At 51.6% G+C, this 10,070-nt stretch overlaps 1 long non-coding RNA gene across 7 annotated transcripts in view; it reads left to right on the top strand.

The window, feature by feature from the left end:
* The window catches only part of LOC144246047 (uncharacterized), a 123,446-nt gene continuing 113,376 nt past the window's right edge, over positions 1-10,070 (top strand). For all 7 annotated transcript variants that reach the window (XR_013339692.2, XR_014953845.1, XR_014953846.1 and 4 more), the window contains exon 1: positions 1-9,426. This is a non-coding gene — a long non-coding RNA (uncharacterized LOC144246047). The remainder of the gene's footprint in view (positions 9,427-10,070) is intronic.

The raw sequence follows: 10,070 nt of genomic DNA, 5'->3' as shown, positions 1-10,070 counted from the left end.
GCTGCCCGCGGGCCGAGGCCGTCGCAGCTACGGTAGGTGGCAGTGCCGCCCGGATTTTATGAATGGAGGAGGAGGAGGGGAGGCAGATGGATGCGGGGAGGTGGTGATGGAGAAGCGGGGGGGCGGAGAAGTGGGGGAATTTTCTGGCTGTGCTCCGGCCTCCACCTCCGTCCCCCTCGCCCCTGCGCCAGGCACCCTCCCCCCGCCATTAGCATAGGCCTGCCTGGTTTACATGTCGGGCTGCACGTTGCCGCGGCCGCATCCAGCAGCCAGCAGCGCTGGCAGCCGCCCCGAGTCAGCTGCTTCCCCGCGAGGAGCGGCGGGAGCCGGGCGGGAGGCGGCGGGAGGCGCCCGCGGGCACCGCCGTTAAGGTGTCCTCACCGAGATGGCTCCGGGCGGCCGGCGGGACCGCACAGGCTTCACGCCGGACCGCCACCGTGACTTCGGGCCCCAGCGGGGCCCAGCGCTACTCTCCACGAGCTCCTCGGTGCCCTGTTGGCACTGCCAGGGCGGGGGTGTGGGAGCAGGCTGGGCTTTGGGGGGCACAGCTGCCAAGCGGCCAAGACACTCCCTGCTCCCCACTGCCCGTTTCCATGCCCGGCCTCGCACGGCAGTGCCGGGGCATCCTCTTCTGCAGCTTCTTTGTGCCCTGGGGCATATTCGCAGCCCCACATCCCACTCTCCAATGACCCACCACTTGCATCAAAGATCCCCTTTGGTGGAGAAAGCGAGGAGAAGAAGCTGAGTGACTCCCTGGTATTTGCTGGCAGAGGCAGGAAGTGAGGTCTGCTTGGTGCTTTGATATAAGTAGAGGAAAAGTCCCCCCCGCCCCCCCCCCCCTTTTTTTTTTTTTTCTTTTCGTTTCTGAGGCCTCCGAGGCTCATCTAGGACTTTATGTGTTGGTCTTCCCACTGTAGGGACCAGGACAATAGCTTCACTGGCACAGCTGTGGGACAGGTGACTGTGCAGAAGTGACTGAGTACAGCCCCACAACTTCCCTCTGCCCCCGGGGTGGGTGTGGATCATGCCTGCAATGCACCACGAACCAGCCCTTGCTGCTCCCAGGAGGGAGTGAGCTGGGGCAATCGCTGCTTTCTTATCCACCCTACTCATTCTGTCACATGGGGAATGAAATTTCCTTCAGAGGCAGCTTTGTCTGCCTGCATTGGTGAGGTTGCCTTCTGGGAAGCATTGGAGGTGCAGAGCTACTCAGGGGGAGCTCTGGATGAGACTCTGAGAAACGCACTTCTCCAAGAGAGAAGGTCTAACATGGCTTTTCCAAATAGCACACTAACCCAGTTCCTGCTGGGAGTACTTACCCATGTGCCACCCCCATGCCACTATGCAGGAACAGCTGTCCTGAGCTGTGGGGCCAGGGACCCCACAGAAAGTGCCAGCACAGTGCTTGCAGTGGCTGGCCCCCATTTTTCAGCAGCACCCACATTACTTAGGGGATGGACAAGGATGGTGCTGCAGCACTGACCCCTTCAGCATGGCTAGCTGTGCCCCAGGAATGATGTCATGCAGATCTGGTGGTACCCTTGGAACTGTTTTGGCACCAGTTCAAGCACTTTAGTCCTGCTGTAGCCTGGATGATCCCACCTGCCTGACCTAAATCCCACAGTGGTTTCAGCAGGACACAGGGCTTTTCATCATCCCTTGTCTGAACCAGTTAGGTAGGATTGCTGTGTGCTGGGAGGTGGTTACTCTAAAGGTGTCCGTGCTTCAGCAGCATCCTGGATCCTGCATGATCCTTCATCCAGAGAACAAACAAGAGGAGAACTATCCATCCAGTGGAGTGAGGTGCCCCTGGGGCCACGAGGGGATGCAGGAGGAGGACAGGTGAACCTGTAGTGACATAGATGCTTCCACATTGTGGTAGGGAGGAGGTCCCTGCCTGGTTTTGCACTTTGCAGTACCTCCAAGCCACTGCCATCACAGGCCTTCATGGGGCTCAAGCCCAGGGAGGATGAGGGCACACCTTGCCACCCCATGTTAGCCTGGCTTGAGGAAAGAAGAGCATCTAAACTCCAGATGAAGCGCGGAGCAGAGCCCAGCACTCAGCTGAGCCCACAGTTTCTCACCACCACTTTATGACCAGCAATAGTTCTCACTGCTTGGCTGCCAGGAACACAAATGGTGCCTTGCTCGGACAAGCTGTCAATCCAGGGATTTTTGTTTTCATATTAAACCAGCTAAGTATTCAGAATCAGTTCCAGCTACCACCACAGAGAAAGCTACTCCAAGATACATAAATCCCTGCCAAACCTGCCCGTGCTACCTCTGAGGCAGCAGTGCCACTGCTCTGTGGTGCTGCAGGGAGTGAGTGTGTGGCAGGGCTCTGACCCACTGTCTGGCTGAGCTCACGGGGACAGGATCTCTATGCACACCTGCCAGCCAGCACACAGGGAGCTTGCCCTGATACTACTTTGCTGAGGGGCATCCAAATGCATGCCCAGACCTCTGTCCTCAGGTGGAAAGGAGTGGATAATGCCTGCCTGCAGCCTCAGGTGGAAGCCAGCAGGATGGGGGAGCTGGTGTGCAACTCACCATCCTGTGCTCAGGGCCCTGCGGCTGTGGGGGAGATCCACATCCATGCATGGGGCAGGATGAGACCTTGCCATGTGGGACAGGCACACTCAGGCCCTTTGCTGCATGCCTAGCACTTTGCCTCGCTGGGTTTTCCCCATGTGCAGGACATGGAGCTTGTTGGCCTGCTGGGCACACCACACAGCTTGTCTCTTTTCCAGGGTGAGCTTGTCTGACTCTCCCAGTCCTGTTTTGAGAAGCAGGGATCAGGGGAGTACGCCCTGCCGGGCACGTAGGCCATCCTTGGGTAATGACTCTGAGTGTTTGGCCATCTGATGTAATGAACTAATTAGGAATTTGCTGTCACCACAGCTGGACTCACCTGGCTTGTATGCTACAGCCGGGTGATTCTCACTCCATGTGACAGTCCTCCAGCCTCACAGGGCACCAGGAATAGCAGCGGGGGGATCACATGGTCACTCTGACTGTCCTCCCTTGCACTATTGACAGCCTTCTGGCAGCCACGCGTGCAAGCGTCTCGAGGTGGCTTCAGTGGCTGCCAAGGAACGTGCTCCTCCTTACCAGCCTCCAGGACAGGCAGGTGACGTGTCTCCTGATGTGCCAGCAGCACACGTGGCTGGGGCACAGCCCTGGCAACAGGCAGCAGTAGTCATGGCACCCCTCCTCTCAGGGATTCAACAAAGATAGCCAAGGGCACTGAGGTGACCAAATACCTTTGGAAATTTCTCCCTGGTGCTTTGCAAGGATCCTCGTGCCAGGCAAAGAGCTGAACAGGGCAGACCTGCGCTCCTTGCAGCAGGGAAGTGTCCTGCTGCCTGTCCAGTCATGGCACTCGGCTTGTACTGCCCCTGTGGTTCCAGCAGCTGTGAGGTGGGGTAGGCACAATATACAGGGATTCCACTTCTCTGGTAACACACAATACAGAGAATCCTTCAATGCTGATGAATGATTTTCATACCTGTCCAGGTGCACAGGTTGCATATTGGGCTTTCAGTGTTGATGCTAGCTCAAGGCATGCCAGCATCACTGGGTTTCTCCCCAGGGAACCCCTGGAAAAAGCTCACTCCCAGCATATGCAAAGGGCTGGTGACTGTGAGTGGACATGCTGAGAACCACTGTGGTGACCATGAAGGTGGGGATCCTGGGGAAGGCATGTTGGGCATAAGTAGAAATCAGACACAGCTGCTGGAAGAGCCTTGGAGAGGAAAAGTATTCAACCCATGAAAAATAAATTATTGTTGACGTTCACTGAACATTTGTTTAGATTAAGCAATATGGCTCCAAGTGTCTCAGCTGTGGGGAGCCGGTCACCACAGCACTTACTGGATGTTTTTTGGTGTTGCTGTTCATGCAATTGGCCAAGGGACTGAGTGGTGGTGGGGAGAGCTGGCCCCACCCTCAGAAGCCTCTTCCACACCATCTCTTCCTGGTTTCTCCTCTGCCAGGAAGCTGAGGCAATGGTGGCTTTCCTTTCCAGAAGTGTATGCTCTGGGTGATGCCCTGTCTCAGAAGGCATATGCAGCATTTGCAAGGAGGCTGTGGTGAGGCATCTGGTGCAAGGACCTGCCGAACATTCCTGTGGGTGCTGGAGTTATGGAGGTGACAGGCAGCCTTGCCCCAGCTCAGTCCCAGCCCTGTTGGGATGGTGACACTGGGGTCTCTGCACTCATCAGGGCTTCGACTGTTCCACCAACTTCCAAATGCAGAGTTTAGGAAAGGCTGTAGGACTGTGAGCTGCTCTCCACTGGCACCAACACTTTGTAGCAGTTGTATGTGTAGCTGTGCCAGCTGGGCATGCAAAAATACTTTAGAGGCATGGAATAAAACATATTTATTTCTTAGAAATGTGTTTAAATTGGAACCATCAACCCAGCAAGAAGTGCTGAGTTTGGTTTTCTGATGTAAAGTGGCAGCTACAATGAAGAAAAAGACAAAAAAAGGCTGGACCACCCACTGTCAGGGGAGAGGGTACCCTGGGCCCCTGGGATGCTGGGAGGGGGAACCATCTGGGCCCTAGGGTCTCTGCAGGTGGGATGCTTGCTGCCTGCAAATGTGGGGCAGCCTTCCTGCAATCCTCCACAAACCCAAGAGAGCCACCTTAAGAGCTCTCCCTCCATAGGACCAAACAGGATCCGCCAGGCGTTTCATATACCATATTCTATAGCCAAGGAAGCCTTAACAAAGAGCCGTACGCTCTCACATTTCACTTCAGGCTTCTCCCTGCTGCAGCTGGAGCTGAGTTTTTAAAAATCTTTGTGTCATTATTTCGTTCCTCTTTTGATTCAGCCATCGAGGGACAAGGAGATGCCAAACGAAAAGAATGGTCATTTAAACAGAACTAGATTGAAGAGGCAGTGTGTGCACTGAACAACAAGTCTTTTTACATTTCATATAATCTTATACATGGGCTCCATTCAGTATATTTCCCCTCTGTTTCATCTGAATGTACAGAATTAGCCATTCACATCCTCTGGAATTATGTCTGTTTAACATTTCCATTCTGAGCTGCCTCCATATTTTGGGGGTTGGGAGTGTTATTAGCTCAGCTGGGGAGGCACAAGCTGAGGTCAGACTTGGTCTTGCAGGCTGGAAATGATCTTTTTCTTTTTTTGGAAAGTGCAAGATTTGGTGCATGACGAGACTGGTCAGGAAGATATATGACTATACAGAATAATGTGTATGTGCTAGAACATGCACAGATCTGGCTTCAGTGGAGGAGTTCTTTTTCACATTAATCCCAGTGAAGTTATTTCTTTAGACAGAAAAGCGAGCTCAGTTTTCGGATGTGAGGTGAGCTCAGGGATTGCTTGAGGTCACACACATGGCCTTGTCCTTGTGCGTGGCTGCTGCCTCATTGTCTTTTTGAAAGACAAATATCAAAACCAAATATTTACTGTGCTATTTACTAAAGCTCCCTGGATACTGATACAAATTTAGAAGAGTTGGCCCAGAAAACTCATTCAAACTGAGTTAGAGTCACAAGAGGAAAACCATGAGGGATGTGTGCGTGCAGCTAATTCTGCTGAAAAGCTCTGGACCTGGCACTGCTGCCCCGAGTGAGGAAGGGACTGTGCAGTGGCATTGGTGCATCCTGCAGCCTACGCTGCCCTCCCTGAGAGTCCTGCAGCATTCCTGTGGTGTTACTTATACACATTATCAGAAAGAAGGCTGGCTTAGGAGTGTTTCTCTTGTGAATCTGCCTTTTTTCTAGCTTTACTTGTCTGCTGGCACACCTAAGCCAGTGTCCTCCTTGGGGGTGTTCCCCCTTTCCCCAGAATTTACATACAGGAGGGCTTATTGCCAGACAGCTGGGATGTCAAAGTGGGAACACTCTTCAGAGAGGAGGGAGCAGAACCTGCTGTGTCTCTGCTGGCCGTTCTGCGATGCCTGCATGCCTTGTGGGACCTACAGGCTGTGGACTGAATGGTCTGCAGGAACCAGCACCCCAGACTGAAGTCTCTACCTCCTCTGCCATCCTTTCTTTGCTATATATTTAACTTTTTCTATCTATGGCTCCTGCATCATCATTTCCTCAGGCTACTTCATCTGGTTGTTGTGGAAATGAGGACAAGGTGGCAAACAAACATGGGCCCCCAACAGGGCAAATAAACCCAGCAATGTCGAGTGTGACTCAGAAGGCAGCAAGGCTCCCATTTTTCCCTCTCACCTGGCTTTCTGTAAGACAAGGTTTAGCTGCTCCTCAAGGGCAGGAGCACAGACCTGGGGCTGCAACATCATGCTCTGCAGGGGGCTGTTGCCAGCTGACTTCAATACACAGCATCTGCTAGAGAGGGCTCACCTGAGCCAGGCACAAATCCCAAGTCCCCGGCTGACCACCCCTGAACCGGTCAGACACAACCAGGTTGCAGGCTTTCCCGGAGATCCCTTCAGTCACAGCCCCCTGCCTTAATTTAACCTGGTTATTTATACCTTTTCCTGTGTGTGTTTAATTATAGCAAAACCTGGCAATAGCGCTGTGCTTAATGGTCTGTTGGCATTTCCATTATGAGCCCAGACTGGAAGGGATTATGTAGCCTGAGTGTTTGAACTGAGCCTCAGACAGAGACTTGGCATAGACTTGCAACCCAAATACAGAGATTTCCAATTGGCTAATGGCAGTTTTGAAAAGAGAACATTTTTCACATGCTTAGGTCCTTCCATTTGCTTAAACTGCCTTCCTCTGTTTTAAACTCAGCAAGCAAGGAGTCGTAATTCAGCCTGTTACAGCAGTGACTCATGTTCATTGCACAGTGATGCCATAACCAGTCAAGGCAAGGCCTTCTGCCTTAAGAGGAATTACACACAGAGAGATGACTGAGGAAAGTCAGCTCTTTCACTCACCAGAGTCACACCATCTGTGCATCCTAACTGCAGCTGCCATGGCCAGCATGAGTTGTCTGACCACATCTCAGGCTCTGCAGTGGAAACACCTAATGTCACCAAGATGTCCTGGACTTCATGAGCAGCCAGTAGCACTTATAGGGCATCAGTTGTTCCACCCTCAAGTAGATGAATCAAACAGGATCTCTTGGTCAAGTCCTAAAATTGCTTTTTCTTCCCAACAGCTTTATGGGGAATCAGTGGTAATAGGCTCAGGCAGCAGTGTCCACAGCAGGAGTAGTCTGCTGGGACCAGTCACACTTTCTGGCAATTTAGAGTAGCTCCCATGGTGGGATGTGGTCCATCCATCTCTCTCCACAAGATTTTTCTCTAACAACATGGAAGGCAGAGCAAGAGCAGGCAAAAAGCTCTGTTTCTTTTAATGCACAGAAGTCTTTGACACAGAAGAACCAAGTGATTTACCCATGGTCTCCCAGTAGGTCAAAAAGAGCCTCCCTGGCAGCAGACCTAGATCTGCACTGCACACTGATGCCTCTGCAGGGCCTCTCCTCCTTCTGAATGCATTAAGTAAGTTGATATAACAAGCAAGAGAATGTCATGTTTTGAGAAGAGTTTTAAGTCAAGTTGGCTAGATACTAGCAAAGAAAACTAGCTAGTAAATGAAGAGAAGCATGTAGCAAAGACCATGTGTTGCAAACAGCCTTTCTCTCCAAAAAGCTTGCTTTTGACCTTGGTGGCTGGTGTTCTGTGCCTGTGTCCAGTGGAGAGATGGTACATTCATTGCTGTCTCCAATCTCTTGCCTGTTGGAACCTGAGTGGAAGGAGGTGAATACCAAACCCTGTACTCAGCTGGAAGAGAAGCACCAAGGCCCAAAACTCCTGCATTCACAGCTCATACTTAGAGGGATGCTATGCAAGGTGCCCTGGCTGCTGCTTCCCTGGAGCTGGGGCTGCACTTCGTTCCCCATCTCAGAGGTACCAGAGTTGAGTGAGCTCACCCAGGCTGTGCTAGGCAGCTGCACCCCCTGACCTGGGAAGGGCTGGTGGGGACTGGACAGAGGAGACAGCTCTATTCCCATCAGGGCTGTCACCATGGAAACTTGAGGGACCGAAGCCATTTACGGTTGGTTGTAAACCCTGACTCTGACAGCAAAGCCTTTCTTTGCCTTTTCCTCTGGACTTGGTCCTGACTGTCTCAGAGAAAGGAGGCTCAAATTCTACCACCGGCTGGCTCTGCACACACATCCCCTGGCACTGAGCTCTGGCCCGCTGTGTGGGAGCTGCTTGAGCTCAGTGAACTGTCCTGGCTGTCTCTCCCAGAGAAAGTGGAGCAGACGCCTGAGGTTGCTGAGCATCACAGGTCTGACAGTTCTGCAGACACCTGCAGATATGCAGGGAGAGAGAAATGGTGGGTTAGCAGTGCCATTGCCCCTTGGAGGAGCTCTCAGATCAGTTTGTGAGGTTGTGAGGCAAATGATCTCTGCTAAAGTCTAGCTTCCCACAGCAGATTCCCAGATTTGAGGCTGGAAAGGCTCATCTTTCTGCTTGGCCAAAAGTGAAAATGCTGTGGTGAAAAGATGGAGAAACAGCTGGCAGTAGTCACCCTGTGGAGAAGAAGTTGAGAGAAGAAGGACTTCAGTAGCCAAATCTCATCTGGTCCTTCTTCTGATGCCCAATGCTCCTGTGAAAGCCACTTGGGTTGTGCAGTTCCTGAGGACTACCCCAGTTGGGATGCCTGCCCAGCCTTCCTCTAGAGAGGTTAAAACACAGACCTGGTATCGATGCTGCTACAGTCCAGGTAGCTCATGACTGTCTTGTCCTTTTGCAGGCTCAGCACGCTAGCTGGAGCACTGATCCCACCGTGTGCCACAATGCCCTGCAAACAAGATGTGGTGGCATGGCCATAATCCTGAATGGGAGTCTCCATGTCAGGGCAGTGTCTGGCAGGGCAGGACTTGGGGACCAGGAGGCAGCCCTTGTTCTTCACAGTGAAGGCCTGGAGGAGCGAGGGCATTGTGGTAGACTGCCCAGCTTTTAGGAGTTCAGGTTTGTGTTAAAAAGTAAAAGGTCCTTGCAGAATACAGAACCTGTTATTACAGCAGAATAAAAAATTGAATACTCAACAATTAGTTATAATTTGGATTCAATGATCCTTGTGGGTCCCTTCTGACTCAAGATAGTCTAATACGAAGAGAAAGTTCTGAGAGATACTCTCCAGCTACTCCATACAGAAAGCCTTTCAGGGGAGAGCTGCCCACCTATGCTCCCTTTCCCAATGGCCCTCACAATTTTTTCCCACAGCTTGAGGTCCAGCTCTGCCCATCAAGCCTGCCAGAACCTGTGACCCCATCTCCTGGCAAAGTGATGCACTTGGAATAACATGGACCACTGCTTTCTCCATTCTTCTACTTCAAGTGCCCTAATTTCTGTGGCAGATGTGTCACTGGTTGCCACCTTGGCTGGAAGATGGATGAGCCACCCCTATGCTGCTGACACAGCCTGAATACAGACTTTCTGCTCTTACCTGGGTATGAGGTGAGGAAGAGGAGATGTGCTTCCTAAGAAAAAGTGACTGGATTTTTTCTGGGCTTCCTGATTCTGAGCTTTCCCCCAGAATCCTGTGGGATTTTGGGGGAAAAATGAAAAGGCTTTGCTGCTTTATGAGGGTAAGCCTGCTTTTTTTTTTGTTTGTTTGTTTGTTTGTTTGTTTGTTTGTTTTAAATATGTGTTGCTTTTGCAGTATTTTTATTTTTAAGAAAGTGGTAGGAAAATTTTCCTCCTTAAGGGAAAAACAAAGCAAAAGAGCAAAAGCAGAGACTGGTAGTGTTGACTGCTCATCCATGGAGAAGAGTGGTTCCATGAAAGGCTAAAGTCTGTTTGCAGTGGTTCCTACAGCTAATGAAGTATGACTGTGAAGGGGGCTCCTAATGCTAGTGCAAAGCAAGGCTCACAAGCTTTAAATGCTTTCTTGGATGGTCTCCAACCCTTCTGCCCTTCTTTGGGCTACAGCTGAGGTTGGAGACCTCAGAGCTATGAAGACTTTAGTACAGCTGCTTCCAAGCAAAACCAGAGCCATCACAATGAAAATAAATAAACAAACAAATAGTGCTATTCTGAGCCTCAGACACATTGGAGTGTTTCATTTGCACCACAGCATGCAGGATGTGTCCCTCCCTGTT

This window comes from Lonchura striata, chromosome 3, assembly GCF_050655825.1.
Source record: "Lonchura striata isolate lonStrDom1 chromosome 3, ASM5065582v1, whole genome shotgun sequence".
NCBI lineage: Eukaryota > Metazoa > Chordata > Aves > Passeriformes > Estrildidae > Lonchura > Lonchura striata.
The sequence above is the reverse complement of the archived record's forward strand: the minus strand, read 5'-3'. Positions and strand labels throughout refer to the sequence as shown.